The 20,286-nt window shown below is 39.0% G+C and overlaps 1 long non-coding RNA gene across 5 annotated transcripts in view; it reads right to left on the bottom strand.

Moving 5' to 3' along the window:
* The window catches only part of LOC106998488 (uncharacterized), a 397,362-nt gene that overhangs the window by 283,347 nt on the left and 93,729 nt on the right, over positions 1-20,286 (bottom strand). For 4 of the 5 annotated variants that reach the window (XR_013417556.1, XR_013417553.1, XR_013417557.1 and 1 more), the window contains one exon: positions 7,565-7,680. This is a non-coding gene — a long non-coding RNA (uncharacterized LOC106998488). Of the gene's footprint in view, positions 1-7,564; positions 7,681-10,142; positions 10,501-20,286 lie in introns of those variants that run through there. The other variant, XR_013417554.1, reaches the window with a different exon arrangement.

The raw sequence follows: 20,286 nt of genomic DNA, 5'->3' as shown, positions 1-20,286 counted from the left end.
GAGCGAGACTCCGTCTCAAAAAAAAAAAAAAGACTTCCCAAGTGGAATAAACAACTATGTATTTAATTTATTCTTTAATTTGTTTACTCAACATATACTCATTTTATCCACTCAAACACATATTGAGCACCTTTTTTGAACAAGATATGGTGTTCTGTTGATTCCAATCACCATAAAGTCTTCTTGCTCAAGATATACTATCTGATAGAGCATGCCTACCTGTAATGATGAACAGTTCTAAACACTTCTTTATTTTGTAAAGTTGGCATTTTCAATGTAGATTTCTCTTTCCACTGGAAAGCACCAATGATATTCAAATAGTATTTCAATGTATTTTGTACTAGTTTTTGAAAAATATTTTATGTTGTATCCTTATATGAAGCCAAATAGAAGCTAGTTATACTTTTTCCTTAATGCTTACACAATTTCTTATGCTCTTTAACCAATTGATTTAAAATATTTTTGTTGTCAAGACTATAATACCACAGAAGAGACTTCTCTTCTGGTGCTCCCACTTCACTAAGCCTGGGTTCATTTACGTGGTCCTCTCATGGCCAGTAAGGGGAAAATTTCTCTTCCTGGACTTACACCTTTTGGCTTATGGCCTTTCATTTCTTCCTGGTCTTCCTAAGTGTCTTTCCCTCCTTCACCCCAGCCACAGTCCAACACATCAAGTTAGCTAAATGTAAACATAAACTTTCTATCTTATGACATCTGTCACAGAATTGTCCCAACTTGTCAACGGTCTTGGGTATTTAAAAAGTTCCACAGGGCCTCCCTTGTACTACTTTTATTTTGTATCCCAAAGAGGCTGCACTTCTTAGAATTCGGACCTAGTCTCACCTCCCTCCTTCCCCAGGTCTAGGCTGATACTTAACGCTGAGATTCCAGAATGTGTAAGGGATCTTTACCTGCATAACCCCAGACCTTCTATTTCACTTCAGGTCAGAAGAGTGGCAGAGCAACTGGATGCCTCCTCAGCCACCACCTCAGCTGGCATCTTCCTGAGGTGTCCTTTCAAGAAGTCTCTGATTAGTCTTTAGTTTGCTTTCAGGCATTAAGCCTCATATTGAGTTTTCTTTTCTCCAAAGTGCTTTCTGGATTCTGCTTTCCCCAGGCTCTTCTTCCTCTTTTCTGTTTATAGTCCACCCTTGTTCTGGTGGTACTGCAGCCCTTCCACTGCAGATTATCTCTATCAAGTTATTTGACACTCATCCTCTCCAAATGTCATGTACACGACCTCTTATCTTCCCACAATTCTGTCCTATGAACTCTGGACCTGGAGGTTTCCATCTCTGATACACGACCTCTGACTTACATCCCAGATGATCTTTCCCCTGCAAAGTTCCAGTAGCTATCTGATGACAAAAGGGGGTGGTTTTCTCGCCCAAAGACCATGCCCCTGACCTTTCCCCTTTCTTCCATCTGGCCATTCATCATACCCAGAGCATCTACTGGGAGCTGGATGTGTAGTTTTTTCAAGTGGACCACTATTTTCACTACAATGAAAAATGACTTTTAGGATAAAAACTGTATCCTAAAATGATGAGTGGAGTTGCAAGGATATAGTGTCCTGTTACTTGGCTTTTTGAGGGTTGAGCATCAGCCTCCTCTAAGCCCTCTCTGGGTTAATATCATTTCTTATCACAGGCAACTCTTCTAGCCCTGCCGCTTGGGGGCATCTATCTTCACTGGTTTCTTCTATTTTCACTTGCTGCTGCAGATGGAGTTCTCAGTCCACTCCCTGGAAGTGTTGGGTCCTTCTCTGCCTTGGCCTTAAGGTCACTTGCTCAGCTTCTATCATAACTGTCCTTTGGTCATATGCCCTAGCATCTCAGGAGCATCCCACATTTATTGATTCATTCTTAGTTACTCTGACGTTCTTTGCTGTTCTTTTCAATAGAGGGCTTCCTTTTATTTCCCCAGGATATTCTTCACTTTACATCAGTTCATGGTGGTGCCTCTTCTCCCTCCCTCTCTCTCTTCCCCTCCTCATCCTTCCCCCTCTGAAATTTTATTTTTTCTAAAGCTTCAAGTTTATTTGCAACTCTGCTGCCAGCATCCCTAACCTCTTAGGTGAAAAATCACAAGGGTCAAATCAGGCGCATTAGTTTGGTGAACTTTCAAACATCCCTCTCTCTGGAATTTTGATCAGGGATCTGACTATACTATCGTTGTTGTTTTGACCTTAATTACATGTGCACTTTCAAGATTCTGTTTCCATTTTACCGCATCTAGTTCAAAAATCACCATGTTTTGGAGGGAAGCATATTTTGATCAATTTTATATTATTTTATTTAGAATCCCTTTGCTGTATTCTCATTGTTGTGATCTGAGTACCTGATGTAAAAATAGTGCAGTAGTGTATGTTCATTGGGAATGGATGAGGACAAAACCTGGAGTGAATTACCTAAAGGGTCTAAGTCAGCTATGTGACCTAGGTTGCACATCAGAACTACCTGTGGAATCTTCACAAAGTGAAAAAGATATGCCTTTCCCTCCCCTGAGCAATTCTGATTCAGGAACTTGATGGGAAACAGAACTACTCATCTACATGATTCTTGAGATAGTGACATCTATAGCCATAAGGAAGGTACAGTTCCTGGAACTTCATCTCTGTGAAATAATATAAGTGATAAACTTGGCCTTCTGTGATTTCACCTTGCCCTCTTTGCTTCTCTTCATAGAACCAAACTTTATATGGTTTCCTTACTCTTCAGAGCCCCATCTGGATGTTCTAAAGTAACAATAAAAATAATTGTTTAGATGGACTGATACAGTTTAGCTGTGTCCCCACCCAAATCTCATCTTGAATTATAGTTCCCATAATCCCCAGGTGTCATGGAAGGGATCCGGAGGGAGGTAACTTAATCATGGGGTGGTTACCCTCATGCTTGCCATGCTGTTCTCCTGATAGTGAGTGAGTTCTCATGAGATCTGATAGTTTTATAAGGGACTTCCCCCTTCACTCAGCATTCATTCTCTCTCCTGCCAGTCTGTGAAGAGGTGCCTTCTGCCTTAATTCTAAGTTTCCTGAGGTCTCCCCAGTCATGCAGAACTGTGAATCAATCAAACCTCTTTCCTTTATTAACTACCCAGTCTTGAGCAGCTCTTTATAGCAGTGTGAGAGCAGACTAATACAGTAAATTGGTAGCACAGATAGTGAAGTGCTGTTATAAAGATACAAGGGACAGAGGAATGTCTTATATGATGCCATTGGGATCCAGGCAGCAAATGCCAGATTGTGGCACATTATGATAAATGTCCTTTAAGTGCCTAGCATAGTTCCTGTCTTATAGTAGATGGAGATATTATTATTCATTACTGCGATGGTTAATACTGAGTGTCAACTTGATTGGATTGAAGGATACAAAATATTGATCCTGGGTATGTCTGTGAGGGTGTTGCCAACGGTATTGCCAAAAAACTGTGGAAGCAACTTTGGAACTGGGTAATAGGCAGAGGATGGAACAGTTTGGAGGGCTCAGAAGAAGACAGAAAAATGTGGGAAAATTGGGGACATCCTGGAGACTTGGAGGGTTCAGAAGACAGTAAGATGTTGGAAAGTTTGGAACTTCCTAGAGACTTGTTGAATCACTTTAACCAAAATGCTGACAGTAATATGGACAATAAAGTCCAGGGTGAGGTGGTCTCAGATGGAGATGAGGAACTTGTTGGAAACTGGAGCTACGGTAACTCTTGTTATGCTTTAGCAAAGAGACTGGCAGCACTTTGCCTCTGCCCTAGAGATCTGTGGAACTTTGAGATTGAGAGAGATGATTTAGGGCGTCTGGCAGAAGAAATTTCTAAGTGGCAAAGCATTCAAGAGGAAGAAAAGCATAATAGTTCGGAAAATTTGCAGTCTGATGATGCAATCAAAAAAAAAATTTTCTGGGGAGAAATTCAAGCCTGTTGCAGAAATGTGCATAAGTAACGGGAGCTGAATGTTAAGACAATGGGGAAAATGTCTCCAGGGCACGTCAGAGACCTTCATGGCAATCCCTCCCATCACAGGCCCAGAGGCCTAGGAGAAAAAAATGGTTTCATGGGCTAGGCCCTGGGTTCCCTGCTGTATCCTGCAAAGCCACAGGAGCAGAGCTGCCCAAGGCCATAGGAGCCCACCTCTTGCATCAGCATGCCCTAGATATGAGACTTGGAGTCAAAGAAGATCATTTTGGAATTTTTAAGGCTTAATGACTGCCCTGTTGGATTTTGGAATTGCATGGGACCCGTAGCCCCTTTGTTTTGGACAATTTCTCCCATTTGGAATGGATGTATTTACTCAATGCCTGTACCCCATTGTATCTAAGAAGTAACTGACTTGCTCCTAATTTTACAGGCTCACAGGTGGAAGGGACTTACCTTGTCTTAGATGAGACTTTGGACTTGGACTTTTGAGTTAATGCTGGAATACTTTGGGGGACTGTTAAAAAGGCATGATTGTGTTTTGAAATGTGAGGACATGAGATTTGAGAGGAGCCAGGGGCAGAATGATATGGTTTGGCTGTGTTCCCACCCAAATCTCATCTTGAATTGTATTTCCCATAATCCCCACATGTCAGAGGAGGGACCCAGTGGGAGGTAATTTAACCATGGGGACAGTTACCATCATGCTGCTCATGCTGTTCTCATGATAGTGAGTGAGTTCTCACAAGATCTGATGGTTTTATAAGGAGCTTATTTGTAAAGCTTCACTCAGCACTCATTCTCTTTCCTGCCACCCTGTCAAGAGGTACCTTCTGCCATAATTGTAAATGTCCTGAGGCCTCCCCAGCCATGTAGAACTGTGAGTCAATTAAACCTCTTTCCTTTATAAATTACTCAGTCTTGGGTATTTCTTCATAGCAACATGAGAACAGACTAATACATGGACACATGAGTAAACAACCCAAAACCTTTTTCCAAAGGAAAAGAAAGAGTGGAGGCATTTTGTTATGCTAATTTATCTTCAATAAGGTATGAGAATTTCTTTTTGTACTCAGGATGGCCCTTTGATTTATTTATCATCTAATACTCTTCATAACATGGGGACATCTGAACGAGGATTGAAAAAAGTATTTGAATCTTTAGAAAGAATGGAAACAAAGTTACCAAAGATCTTATTTGTTCACACATTTATTGAATGACCATGTCTTGTCTACTCAATGCCAGGTACTGTTAGTCATTGACATTTTCTACAATCAAATTTAGTAGCCCTTCTTTTTTTTTTTTTTTTTGAGGAAGAGTCTCCCTCTGTCACCCAGGCTGGAGTGCAGCAGCTCAATCTCTGCTCACTGCAACCTCTGCCTCTCGGGTTCAAGCAATTCTCCTGCCCCAGCTTCCTGAGTAGCTGGAATTACAGGCGCGTGCCACCAGACATGGCTAATCTGTGTATGTGTGTGTGTGTATTTTTAGTAGAGACAGGGTTTCAGCATGTTGGTCAGGCTGGTCTTGAACTCCTGACCTCATGATCCACCCACCTTGGCCTCCCAAAGTGCTGGGATTACAGGCATGAGCCACCATGCCCAGTCCCCTTAATTCATTTTCAAGAGCCTGAGTTCATGAGAGAAAAGGAGAGGGGGAAGCTAGTTTCTTTATGCTTTTGTCAATCCCATTCTCTCTTTATTCTATACCTTATCATTGCCATTTTATTTTCAATTCTTTTCCATTTCCTTTCAAGTCATGTATGCAGTCAGCAAGAGGGGATGAATACCTTTCCTTCTCTGCTAAGAAATAGCAAGGGATCTTGAATAACTTTGCTTCTGATATGCATTAACTGATCCTGTTCTACCTGTTTTTGCTGTTGGATTCCTGTCTGTCAGACATTGCTGATGATTTCTAAGTAATCCATTTGTCCCACAAGTAGGACAAAGTATTCCCTAAAATACTTGAGAAAGTATACAGTAGAGGAGCCTAGAACAACAAATCTGGTTCAATTCTAGCCTCCTGTAACTATCTACATGCCCTGAGGGAAGCTATTTATACCTGAGACTCCATTTACCCCATCTGTATAATGGACATGAAGACCTACATGTATTAGTCCATTATCATGCTGCTGATAAAGACATATCTGAGACTGGGCAATTTACAAAAGAAAGAGGTTTAATTGGACTTACAGTTCCACATGGATGGGGAAGCATCACAATCATGGTGGAAGGCAAGGAGGAGCAAGCCCCATCTTACATGGATGGCAGCAGTCAAGGAGAAAATGAGGAAGAGGTAAAAGTGGAAACGGCTAAAACCAACAGATCTCATGACACTTATTCACTACCACGAGAGCAGTATAGGGGAAACTGCCCCCATGATTCAATTATCTCCCACGGGGTCCCTCCCACGACATGTGGGAATTATGGGAGTACAATTCAAGATGAGATATGGGTGGGGACACAGCCAAACCATATCACCACATAAAGGGTGATAAGTGTTATAAGCAATGTCTTTTAAGTGCCTAGCATAGTTCCTATCTCACACTAGATGGAGATATTATTATTCATTACAGGGATGGTTAATACTGAGTATCAACTTGATTGGATTGAAGGATACAAAGTATTGATCCTGGGCATGTCTGTGAGGGTGTTGCCAAAGGAGATTAACATTTGAGTCAGTGGGCTGGGAAAGGCAGACCCGCCCTTAATCTGGTGAGCACAATCTAATCAGCTGCCAGCGTGGCTAGAATATAAAGCAAGCAGAAAAATGTGAAAAGAGAGCCTGGCCTAGCCTCTCAGTCTACATCTTTTTCCCATCCTGGATGCTTCCTGCCCTCGAACATCAGACTCCAGGTTCTTCAGTTTTGGAACTTGGACTGGCTCTCCTTCCTCCTCAGCTGGCAGACGGCCTATTGTGGGACCTTGTGATCGTGTGAGTTAATACTTAATAAACTCCCATATATAGATATGGAGTTTATGGCAGACTCCTATGTAACCAGCACTAACTGCCATTAAGCTTTAAAAATAAAAGAGTTTTGTCAGTAATATATGAATGGCTTATAAATGAACACTTCAAATAATCCATTACACAATCTCACCACTCAACATCATACTGTCATAGAGCTCTTATTAAGCAAGAGGACATGTCATGTGAAAGACCTGAGATACACTGAACCGTATTACATCCGTACCCTGTTTTGTTTTTACCACTGGACAATTTGTTAGACTAATTTATTTTCTGTTATTACTTGCCATTGTTCCAGGAAAAGGAAAGAAGGAAGAAAGTCTCTTCCTTTGAATGTAAAAGATTTTATTGCAGCTGTGCACGGTAGCTCACGCCTGCAATCCCAGCACTTTGGGAGAATGAGGCGGGTGGATCACAAGGTCAGGAGTTCGAGACCAGCCTGGCCAACATGGTGAAACCCCTTCTCTACTAAAAATACAAAAATTAGCTGGGCGTGGTGGCGGGTGCCTGTAATCCCAGCCACTCAGGAGGCTGAGGCAGGATAATCATTTGAATCTGGGAGGCAGAGGTTGCAGTGAGCTGAGATTGCACCATTGCACTCCAGCCTGAGCAACAGAGTGAAACTCTGTCTCAAAAAAAAAAAAAATTAATTGCACCTAATTTTGAACAAAAGCATGGAGAAAACATCACTTACCTTCTCAAACTCCATTTTGTACACCCCAATTGATTGAGCGGTCCTTTCCCACCCTCATCCACAGATCACAGAGACACAGTTAGGGCAAAAGAATTCTTCTCTAACAGCAGATCTGCCTGGATACAAAAAAAAAAAAAAAAAGAAAGAAAGAAACAGGAAATGTTCTAAGTGACTTTCATCCATTTATTTCCAAAGTAAATAATCACAGAAATGGATAGGAAAAAAATTTAGCCTACATTCTTTTACTTAACAACATAGTTCCAGATATAGTCTTCAGTTTTATTTTCATAACAAGTTACGTTCTTAACATGTCACAGTGTATTTCAAGGAAAGCATTCATTTGTCATGGTTCCAAATATTAATGACTCCAATGAAATTGATGTTTCTGTCATTTCTAGTTGTCAACTCTTTCCTCAAGGTCTTCTCTAGCAACAAAATCCCAAAATTCTTTAAGGACATGAAGATGGCTCTTGATATAATTTTTTTGTATTATATTGCATGTTAGATCTACAAAGAGGCTCTGCTCCCTATACTGAGAGAAACTCTTTCTCATTTGAGTCCTTGTGTCTTCTAAAGAGGATCACTGTACGGTATTGTTTGTTCTTAATAGTAGTGATCAGAATGGTAACACTATGCAAAGAGTGCCTGTAGGGCTGGGCTAAATATTTTACTTATTAGTTTATTTAATCCTCCAAACTTCCTGTAAAATAGGTTTTCATTTCTGCATGGCATAAGAGAGATTTTCAAGGAATTAAGAGGCTGGAAGTCACAATTTGGTAAACTCTGGAACTAGTAAAATCTACATCTCTCCCCAACTCCAAAACTCGTATTCTTTATACAGTACTAACCAGAGTAAGAAGGAAAATGTGTAAATAAATTATGCTACTTGACAGTTACAGAACCTAAGCAATTGATAAATGCAAAGTCTGCCGGTAGTGAATCAAGAGCAAAGTCTAAGGGTTGAACCCAAGAAGTCCCAGACATCCAATCCAGAGCCATGTTTGAGTTAACATTCATAATGTTTTGATTTTTATCCAAAATAATTGCCAACATTTAAAACTATGCAGAATTCTCATAAAAAGCAGGACTGAGAACTTCTATTGACAAATCAGGATATCTAGCAACTTGGGCCTCCACATACCCACATGGTAGCAATAAGTGAAGCAAAGTAGCAGATGCCCCTTCGGACAGGACACTCCTCCCATGCACTACAGCCTACTCTCTGCTGACTTAGTTTGTGTGCCTGAACCCTCGGGCTTTTGAGTTTGTGGCCCTCCTTTTCTCCATGGCATCCAATGTAGTCAAATTAGAAGGGTAAAATGTTCTCAACTTCATAAATATACACTGTGTCAAAAACTATAAGAAAGAATGTAACTTGTACCTTTTCCTCAATGGTTTCTTCTTGGGGATGACCCAGAGATTGTGAGGGTTTGGAGAATAGCCTAGGGCCTTCAATTAAAATAGTTTTGTCTTTGGTTACTACCGGAATAAACCTGTAAGCAGACAGCTGTTTCATGCCAGCTGAAATTCTAGTCTTGGGTGGGATGGCAGAGGTTTATGACTTCAGATGAGAAACAGGCAGGAACAGATTATATTCTTATGCCAAGTTTCTCTCTTTATTGCCATGGAAGCAAGACGAGCAACGCAGAACGTGGAAAGCTTTGCTAGAGCAGTGTTTCACTCAGACTTTCTGCAAGACATCAGGAGCTGCTCAAGATTTTGCAAACACATTTATGGGAAAATCATGGCTATAGAAAAGCTCCTAAAATTAAAACAGAGCTGGAAAAGAATAAAGATCATTGCATTTGTCTTTAAACTTAGAAGCAGAACCCCTGGGATTTAGCATTCTATAACAACACTGGAAACATTATTAACATTAATAAATAAACATCTGGATTGACTTGCAGTCTAAATTTAAGTGTCCTAAATATTTTGGCTCAATTTTAACTATACTGCTTTTTTCTAAATTCTCAAATGTTTCTTCTGTCCTTAGCTTATACTTCATTTTCTTCTAACTCTTTTAACTCAAATCTTTAAATGGACTTTGTTGTATAAATGTTTAAGCATCAAATGTCTATAAAAAGATATGGAATTGACATTGATTTCAGATTTAATATTTGTACAATGTGGGTTCTTTACATACTTATATGCTTTTAATTGGAATTATATAATCACACCATTTGTTTATCTTTATTTCATATAATGCTTTGTGTTATATACAATTTCAAGAGTGCCAAAATTTACCAACAAAGTTTTAGTTGAGCTAAAATTAAACCTTCATGCTATTATGAAGTGATCTGTTATTTCCATTTTTTAATATAAAATTAGCCAGAGTTAGCCCAATTTGGGATAGTATTAGGGAGAACCCATAAAATATGGTGGCATAAACCACATTAAGCCATAATCATGGCCAAGTTTCACTTGAATTCTCAAATGTATTCAAAAAGCAAGAGTAAAGGTCAGCAAAACACATCTTCACCAAGAAAAGTGCAGTAAAACCAATGCCAAATTAAATGGGCCAGCTACAGAGAATTCTACCCATAAACACAATGCTTATACTTAATCTGTTTCTCACCACCTTCATTTGAGAACGTTGGTCTCAGGTCCCTGGGCTGCTGTTCTGCCTTGAGCTTTTTTGTCATTGCAAGCCAAGGGGTTGCTATGCAAAGTCCCAACGCATGGAACCCGAGTTAATCATTCACAGGCCTTTTTGCCTGAAATAAGATGCTTTTCATTTCCCTTGGCTTATGTGAATAATGAAAAAAGAAAACAAACAAAGGAGATAACTGCACAATGTTAAAAGATAATCCCTTAGCATAACTATTGTCTAGAAGGCTTAGCACCGTAGTCAGGCAAAAAATCCAGTCTGCATTCAGTGACTACACTGACATTTATTTATAAGAGATTATGCCGTGACAGAGCTTCAAGTCATTTAGAAATGCTCCCATTCCCCAAGGCCTTCGTTATATTTATATGCAGGAGCCCATATTATTTTTCCTGGTGTTATGGCAACAAGGATTTCAGTGTTTACAGAGCTATCAAGTTCTGACAGGCCAAGCCAGGGACTTTGCATCACTGGCTTGCATTAAAATGGAGCGCGAGACCTGGAGAGCTGAACTGGATCTCTGCTGTCTGAACAACTAATACCTGAGCAGAACAGGGTTAGGAAGCAGGCAAACGGTGCTAATCAACTCACAGAGCCACTTTCCCCCAAGGGAATTTGCCCTCATGATCCTGCGGTTTAAGAAATGTATTACAAAGTACGCTGAACCTAGGAAGTCATATTAAACTCAAAAGAAAAACAAAACTCAAATTCCTACTACAATTTTGCACTCTGTGTGGATGTTTTAAAGCTGTGTTGAATATCGTACGTTAGAGTCCTTTATTAGGCCTCTAGAGTAGAAAAAGCGGAAATGAAAATGCAGTGGGTGAAGAAAGGGCAGAACACATACTCTCTCTGTGCCCACCTTTGGTTTTTAACTACACAATGGAGATCAGCCCAGCTTACGTTCACACCTAATTTAACCACTGCCCAGGGCCCAGTAGTTTCTAGCATACTCCAGCTCTGAAGCTAATGACTGCAGGAAGCTGGTTATGAAAATGTCCCTGAAATATCTGTATCTCACAGACAAAATTATTTTGAGAACTTGTCCCCTACTCCACGAAAATAAGTACGTGGAAGCAGGACCTTGCGTTCCATGATTTTCTACATTGAAGTTGTTTTCTGGAGTTGGTCCAAACTCCCCCATATTCTCTGACTAGACACAGGGCTAGAAATCATTAAAAAAAAAAAAAAAAAAGTCCTTCCAAACATACTTTTTGGACATCTTGGTTCTAGCTGGAGCAGGAAATAAAAGCCACAAGCTTAACCTCTGATACAATAAGCCCACCACCTTCCAGTTCTTCCAGTTCTAGATTTGGGCCTGGGAAATAATCAAGTCGGAGTAAAATGAAACAAGAAGTTCTAACCACATTTGTTTTTCTTCTTTTTCTTTCTCTCTTTCTTTTCTTTATATATGTGTGTTCATAAGGGTATTGGTACTTATTTGGTTATAAAAGTGTCACACTGAATTGTAGAATGAACTTCACACACATCTAAATTCTTTTTAGTTTTTTGGAGATAGGGTCTCACTTTGGCAGTGCAATCTTGGCTCACTGCCACCTTGACCTCCCAGGCTCAAGTGATCCTCCCATCTCAATCTCCCAGGTAAGTAGGATTACAGGCAAATGCCACCATGCCTGGGTAATTTTTTGTATTTTTTTGTAGAGACAGGGTCTCACTATGTTGCCCAGGCTGGTCTAGAACTCCTGGGTTCAAGTGATATGCCTACCTCAGCCTGAGATTACAGGCATGAGATACCACACCCAGTTAATTTTTTTTTAATTGAGGTTTTGTTCTGTTTGAAAGGATAAATAGCAAGAAATATGCAGATATCCTAATGCTTAAGGTGAACATTTCAATGAATAATAAACTGAGACTTGCCAAGTACAGTAGACAGGTGGAAAAAGTTTTATTTACACAGTATACACTTTTAAGTCATATAAAACAATTTTTAATGGCAGAAAAGGTAGTAACAATAATTACACTAAATGTCTCTGTATGTCTTTCTTAGTAAACTAGAGCTACATAAGAAAATAGCTAGAAATGGGTGGGTGTGACCTCCTGGATTTTCCCCTTGGAAGACACCAATATTGTCAGGACTGCTTCACAAGACTCACTGGGAAGCCTGGGAGAGGCGCAGTTCTTTGTGGCCCAGATACACACCAAGACCATTCTCTCATTAGCAACAGTGACCACTGTTTACAATACCTGTTGCTATCAGAGACTTTACCTTTCTTTTCTTAAAAGTTAATCTTGCTTATAGTTTGTCAGCTCTTTTGGGATCCTGGAACACAAACTAGATTATCTGCGGCTGCTCTTCCCAGCAGCCAGAGATTAAAGGATATAATTTAAAGTTGTGTTTTTGGTGTCTTTGTATTTCTTTTGGTCTGCTCACTTCAGTTTACCACACAGCAGCTGCAAAGGCAGCTGATGTCATCTTCATCACAATGGTCTTCATCATTATCATCAAGAGAAGAACTTATTACAAACGTTAATTTCCCAGATATCTTTCCTAAGTGCTCTCAAGAAAATTATGTAAGCTTGGGTCTTACCATAAACTCTGTAAATTCATCATTCATTCATTCATCATGTATTTCTTAGCCTTTAACTGTGTATGGCACTGTACACTAAACTAAGGATACAGTAATATACAAGGTAAACGAGGTCTTTATCCTGATTGAGGTTAAATTCTATGGGGAGATAGTCAAATACAAATAAATCAACAAGTAATACAAATACTGGTGTCAAGTTTGCTAAAAGGGAAATTAAGACTTTATGATGAGAATAATATAGATTATCTTTAGATATTGAGTGCTTAAAAACTTCTTCCCTGATAAGAAGGGACCTGTTGGGTAAGAAAACAGTTCTGAATTAATAAACTAAAAGCATTCTATTTGTGGTAAACCTAATGCTGCACAGGGTTCTTAATAACAACTTAAATTAGATAAAATATTTCTGCCATATTTTACATCTCTCAGTTTTCCAGAGAATTGAACTGGATGATTTGGTGGAAGACTTACGTCTTAGTCCAAAGCTTGATACTACTTCATTAACTAATTCTATCTTTTGACCTCATTCATATTTTGGCTCCCACAACAGACCAGGACCTTCCTTTACTGAAGGAAGGTATAGAAAAGTGTTTTATAAACCGGCAGATTCATGAAAAAATTCTCTTAGTATCCATCCTGAATTTACATACAAAATAAACTAAATGGTTTATATACAAATCACTAATGAGAACATCTAGCACTTTCATCAGATTTTTAAAGGGCTCTGTGACCCAAAAAAAAAGGATACAGGCACTCAGACAGATGAGTCTAAAGTAGTCCATTGCTCTGGAATCTTTCAAAAAGTTGACTTGGACTTTCCCCCCCTCCCCCCCCCCCCCCCCCCGCATAATAGGCCAAGCTTCAGTTTCTTCATTCCACATAATTTTTAAAAATTGGTTTATAATCCAACATTTGTGTTTAATTACCTATTTCAAGATCATAATAACATGTGCTCTTGAAATATCAATAAGGCAAATACGGGCAAATGACTTTTGTTAGGTTGTCAGTTACAACCCAACAACCTCTCCATGACTATTTCAGAGACATATCTAACAGGCTAAAAGGAAGTCACTAGAGGTTGCTGGTCCTCAGGCTCATCTAGAAAGATAATCCCAAGACACACTTATGACTGCGGAGATGTGGGTCAATGCAAGGCCATTCTCTATCCCTGATCCAACCCAAGAGAAAGTTGATTGGATGCAGGTTTCAAGACCTACAGTAATTAATCATCATCAGAATCACCTGAGGGTTTCTGAATCCGAATTATGTCGATTAGTCATGTGGGTGTAGGTATATGGGTGTCAGTGTACTACCTCTTTAAACTTCTTTTGTATGTTTAAATTTTTTCAGAATAGAAAGATGAGAAAAATTAACTTTGCACAAGCTAATACTACTTTTATCTACACCTCTCCACTGGTCCACACGGTTATGATTCAAAAGATTTGCAATAGAGGCACACATGTTTGTATATTTTGAAAATAAAGAGAAATATTCTCATGTGATTAAGATAGGCACACCTTGAAAACCACTGCCCTAAGAGGAAGTGGGAGACAAGCCCTTTCAGCGTTCCCCTCAGTATCAACTCCCCTTTTCCCCTCCCAGGAGAGCAAAGAGTGATTTTGGGGGCAGAATACCTGGACTGAACCCTCTGTTGTTTCCAGTGACAATTACCAGCTTCTGATTTAAGCTTCTAATATTTAGGCATACATATATATTATAAACATATACACACATATATAAGCCTAAATATTATATATATGTGTGTATACATGTACAAATATATATAAGCCTGGTGACAGAGGGATACCCTGTCTCAAAAAAAAAAAAAAAAAAAAAAAAAAAAGCACTTTTGCATGGCTTATTCCCTTTCTTTTCCTGGTTTGCTCATTAAATTATTGGGTTCTCCTGGAGACATGTCCTTAATTACTGACTTGCATAAGAATTATCATCTAAAAAGATTCACTTTTGGGAAGCCAGCCTGACACCCAACTTTTCCATTTCTAGCTCAGGGATATCTTGATGAATGTATCTCACTCCTGAGTAAATCACACATATTGCAAAGAAGAATGATAGTAATTTTTAAATGATGCAAAAGAAAGCAGTATTAGTATGTCTCAGAAAGTTTGAAGTTCAAGTTCCTATGTTTCAGATAAGCTATATACATATATATGTGTGTGTGTGTATATATATATATATATATATATACACATAGCCAGGAGTTTGAGTGTAGGATAGACAACATAGTGAAACCCTATCCCTACAAAAAAAAAAAAAAAAAATTAATTAGCCAGGTGTAGCTAGGACTGTCCTAGCTACTTAGGAGGATTGCTTGAGCCCAGAAGTCCAAGGCTACAATGAGCTATGATTGTGCCACTGCACTCCAGCCTGGGTGACAGAGTGAGACACTGTCTCTAATGTCTCTACAATCACCAGTGAGACCCTCATTAGTGTAACTTAGTAGAATTAAATATACTGAGGGCAAAAAGCATGCCTTCTAGGAGTTGAGTAACTTTGTGCAAGTTATTTAACTTCTCCAAGGCTTAGTTTCATATTTTTCAATGTGGTTAATAATACTCACTATACAATGATTTTTGAAGATTAATTTTTAAAATCTATCAAGAAATGCCTAGCACAACATCAGGCATATAATAGGCACTAAATAAATAATAGTTTCCTTGTTCCTTGAGACATGTTTCTGAACTGGATTGTACTTTTTTTCCCTGAAATTCTTGAGAACAACTGGATTCCAATTGTTACATGTACTAGGGGCAGTCTATTAAAAAGTACAGATCCTTATGAACACAACCTGACATGATGCTGGCAGAGCTCTCAAAAAGAAGGAACTCATAGTTTTCTTTAGTTTTAGCTTCTAGATGAGAAAAAGTTTATTTTTATAGTGTATTTGAACAAATAGAACTGACCTATGTTTTAAAATATATAAAGCTGACTGTATGTATAACTGTGTGTCCAAACTTCTGACATGTTAGACTATCTTCATTGTTTTCCACTTGGACTCAAGGATGTTAAGTTTCAGCATATGGCTGTCAAGGAATGAAGTCTCATATAGAGTGGGGGCATAAGGCCTGGTCTGACAATCTTCTATAGGAATATATGTTCCCACATAGATTGAGTGCCTAAGCACCAAGTAACAGTGAGGCAATAAAATCACTTCTTTTTTGTTTTGTTTTGTTTTTAGATGGAATATAGGATTTTGTTTTATTTTCATAATTTCAACTTTTATTTTAGATTCAGGGCATACATGTGTAGATTCATTACATGGGTATACTGCATGATGCTGAGATTTAGGGTACACTTGATTGTGAGCATAGAACCCAACAGTTAGTTCTTTAAATTTTGCCCTCCTCCCCCCCATCTAGTGGCCTCAGTGTGTAAAATCACTTCTGAGAGAAAAAGAAAGCATGTACCAGAAGAAGGTTAAAAGTAAAAATATTTATAAGACATAGAAGGGTAAGAGGAATAGAGGAAATTATGAGAAAGGGTAAAAAAATAATGAAAAATAATTATTGGCAAACTAGTTAATATAAGAGACATACAGTTCTAGCTAACTATTTGTAATTTCTAAACTCAAAATAAGTCTGTCCATATGGATGGATGAGTGGATGAATGGGTGGGTAATGGATGGATAGCCACAGATATTAAAGATGTTATCATAGATTGATAACTGTTGAAATGAATTGAATAAGGAAGAGCATGTTCCAAATTTCTGAACAGTCATACACTACAATTCCCAGATGAAGGCTTTCTTTTTCCATGTGTCTTTGTCATTTTCCTTTTATGTATTACCACCTGGCGCCCTTTTGTTCCCCAGCCCAGTCCCATAAGAATGCAAGTTGCTTGGCAACTGATCCATTCACTCAAGTGTCTCAAGGAAATAACCCTAGTTCCTAGGACAGTGCATGATCCAAGTTATTATAGTAAGTTCTAGTGTTTATACCTAAGTCTGAAGAGATAATCTCTGTCCACAGTATTTCCATTGCAGTCTATGAAAATCCATGTACAAGCCAAAAAATGTAAATGAGAGCAATATGACCTGTTCGTTCTTTCAAGAACTATTAATTTGAAAAAGATGAACAGATACTGGTGCAAGTTAGTCTGATGCTGAAATATTCTTTGGTCAAATAAAACCAAGAAAATGTGTGAATGCTTATAGGCAAAAAAGAAGATATTTAATAGATATTTCCAGTATTTTAAGTAATAGAGGTCATATAAGCCATGCATTGTGATTAAAATGCTGTATTTTTTTATCTGAAACTTCAGCCTTTCCAAACTAAAGCTTAGAAACATACAAATATGTATACACATACCCTTCTAGCTATTTTTCACATTTTAGAGAAAGCAGTAAAACACAAAGAGGAAAGTAATATATTACTGTTTGCTTCAAAGGTTTTAGGGCTCATAGAACTAAAGACAGGGATCGTCTCTTCAGAGCTACAAGGCGTAGAGAATGGAAAGAGTCCATTGGTTTACAAGGACACACTTATTAGCCAAGAGTACATAAATCTGCTAAGCAAGAGACACAGAAGGGTGGCTTGGAATGTTTCTGTTCCATTACAAAACACATTGTCTTTCAGTATGCTAGAAGGAAAGCTACCACACATAGCATAAGGCCGGGTTTACCTCCTTATATTCATTACAGCTAAACAAAAAAAAAATTGTAACCTTATTTTTTCCCTCAAGAGGCATGTTACTATGTGCAGGAACTCTTTATAAAGTAATTATTCCCTTCCCCCCAAATTGAACCATTAGACTCTCATATGTAGAGCATCTTATAGAAAAATACATATATCTTTATTATTTATTGATATGAAACATAAGCATGAAGGATTGAGTGAGTAAAGCTCAGACACCTCTACAAAAACTTCTGCAAAACTAGTGAAATCGATACACAGAAGTATGGGATCATTATGGGGGCAGTTTCCAGGTCTAAAGCAATGAAGTTTTAGTTTGAAAGGCATAACTTTTATGATTTTATCTTGTAATTTAAGTAGTATGTAATAATGAAGTCTTCTGCTATTCTGTACTAAGTGGTATTATCCCAATCAACCCAGAATCTGGCAACAGAATCAGAACATTTTACTCTGAATTAAGAATACCGAAAATATGTATACCTAAATTAAGGCAATCAGATTATGTGTTTCTTTCAACTAACAAATTGGTAAAGATTTTGAAGGATCATGCCCAGTACTGCTGAGGAGTCAGAAAGATCAGCATTTCCACGTACTACTAGTAGAAGTGTAATTTGATGTAAATTTTTGGGAGGAAATTTGTCAACATACATCAATATTTTTTAATGTGCACATTATTTAATCTAGAAATTTAATTGCTAGGAATTAACTCTTAGCAAATTTGGATATTGAGGGATAATTCAAAAGATGTTCATAAGAGGTAGTTTATAATGGCCAGGCGCAGTGGCTCACGCCTACAATCCCAGCACTCTGAGAGGCCAAGGCAGGTGGATTGCTTGAATCCAGGAGTTCAAGATCAGCCTAAGCAACATAGCAAAATCCTGTCTCTACTGAAAATACAAAAATTAGCCAGGTGTGGTGGCACATACCAGTAGTCCCAGTTACTCAGAAAGCTGAGGTGGGAGAATCACTTGAACCTGGAAGGCAGAGGTTGCAGTGAGCAGAGCTCACGCCACTGCACTCCAGCCTGGGCAAAAGAGAGAGACTCCGTCTCAAAGAAAAAAAGTAGTTTATAAAAATAATTCTAAAAGAAAGCAACTTATATTAATATTTCTAACAATAGGAAATTTGTTCAGGCATTCATTAAACAAATTTTTTGCACATATACCACATCACAGTCTTCTGATAATACAATAGTAAATTTTAAAAGTTCTTTACTTTTAAAAGAGTAAAAGTAAGGAAAACTCAAGTGAGGAAAACAGACAGAATTTAAAATATGTAATTTATAAACAGAACAGGAGCAGTTGATTCTATTGATATGGGATATAAGAGAGGATTCAAGTGTGACTGTGAAGCTTTTGGCCTAAGCAACTGAGTGAATAGCACTGGTGAATCTCTAAGAAAAAAAAATAATCACTTTATCTGACCCTGTGCTGTACCCCTGGGAAAAGGAAGGTAATGAAAAGCCCAGAGACGTTTAAGGAACACTAAAGAAAGAGGAAATGTGTGCCTAACTCCCCAAGGAAGCTGGAGGAAACACTGAGGAATCCAGCACACAGAAAGCAACAACCACAGAGCTGGGGCGGCGGGCCTAGTCTAGGCCCATCTGGAAGCGGGTATCAGAGGTAGCCTTTGGGCCGCCAGAGATGAGTTTCTGAGAAAGAGTAGGGAGGCCCAACGGAGTCTTGTGATCCAGAAAAGGGGGCTACAGAGTAACTTAAGAAGGCCTGGTGATGGGTGTCACAGCAGGAGGGCTGTGAACAAATCAAAAGGAACCTGTTAGAGGTCTGAGAACAGAGTGGGCTGGAAGTCTGTTGCTCACTAGTGTCATGGCACAGCTTCCAGTGTTCAACACAAGAATAAAAGACAGGGAGGTGGGGAGCCTCAACTATGCTTACTCCCTGAAATGCTTGGATGTTACGGAATTGACGGTGTACCAGAAAAAGATTAAATCTACCATTCAAAATAAAGGCCCAGATAAGTCCAGGTTGAGTTATAGAAAAATTAATATTATTCCTTTTCCTTCCTTCCTTCCTTCCTTCCTTCTTTCCTTCTTTCTTTCCTTCCTTCCCTCCCTCCCTCCTTCCTTCCTCCCTCTCTCCCTTCTTCCCTGCCTCCCTTTCTTCCCTCCTTCCATCCCTCCTTCCTTCCTTCTTCCCTCCCTCCCTTCCTCCCTGCCTCCCTTCCTTCCCTCCCTCCCTCTTTCCTTTCTTCCTTCTTTTCTTCCTTCCCCTTTTCATTCTTTTTTACTTTTTGCATACTGGAGTTTGAGACTGATAAATCCATACCCAAGATATGAAACCCGAATATTATCTAGGTGCTGTAGCTTGTGGGCCCTGGGAAAGTCCTGCTTGATAATTGCCCCCTAACACTTCTGGATTAATTGCTGTACTTTCAAGTGACAAAATTTGAGCCCACCTCTATCTGAGACTTGGGGACTTCCCAAGGAAGTGGACATGGGTGGCACTGCAGCAAGGTGCCTTCACCATACCTACCCCACTGACCTGTCTAATCTACTTTCAGTGGGCCAGTATATGTGCTCATTTGTACATGTGCTACTGATGAGGCAATGTTTTAATAGAAGGAAATTTTCATGACTCAATATTTGAAAAAAATAGACTGATTCATAGGAAGAAAGTGTCAACATCCTTACCACTAACTAAAAGGTACTTCTGCGCCTAGAGGATTTTTCCTACCTCTGTACAGGGAATGTCCATGGTGAGAAGGATAATCATGAGACTATTATGGGTTAACAGAAATTCCCCCTGAAAAACACCCAAATGCTTTGGTTCTAGCTCAGTCCTAACTTTGTCAGAGGCAAGATGTGTCCCAGGGTCAGATGTGTCTTCACTTATATATTTAAAAATGAGATTTTGATTTTTCACTAAATCCCTAGTAAAGTCAGTGACTATAAACAAATCCCCC

This window comes from Macaca mulatta, chromosome 5 (genome assembly GCF_049350105.2).
Source record: "Macaca mulatta isolate MMU2019108-1 chromosome 5, T2T-MMU8v2.0, whole genome shotgun sequence".
NCBI lineage: Eukaryota > Metazoa > Chordata > Mammalia > Primates > Cercopithecidae > Macaca > Macaca mulatta.
This window is presented reverse-complemented; position numbering and strand designations above follow the sequence as displayed.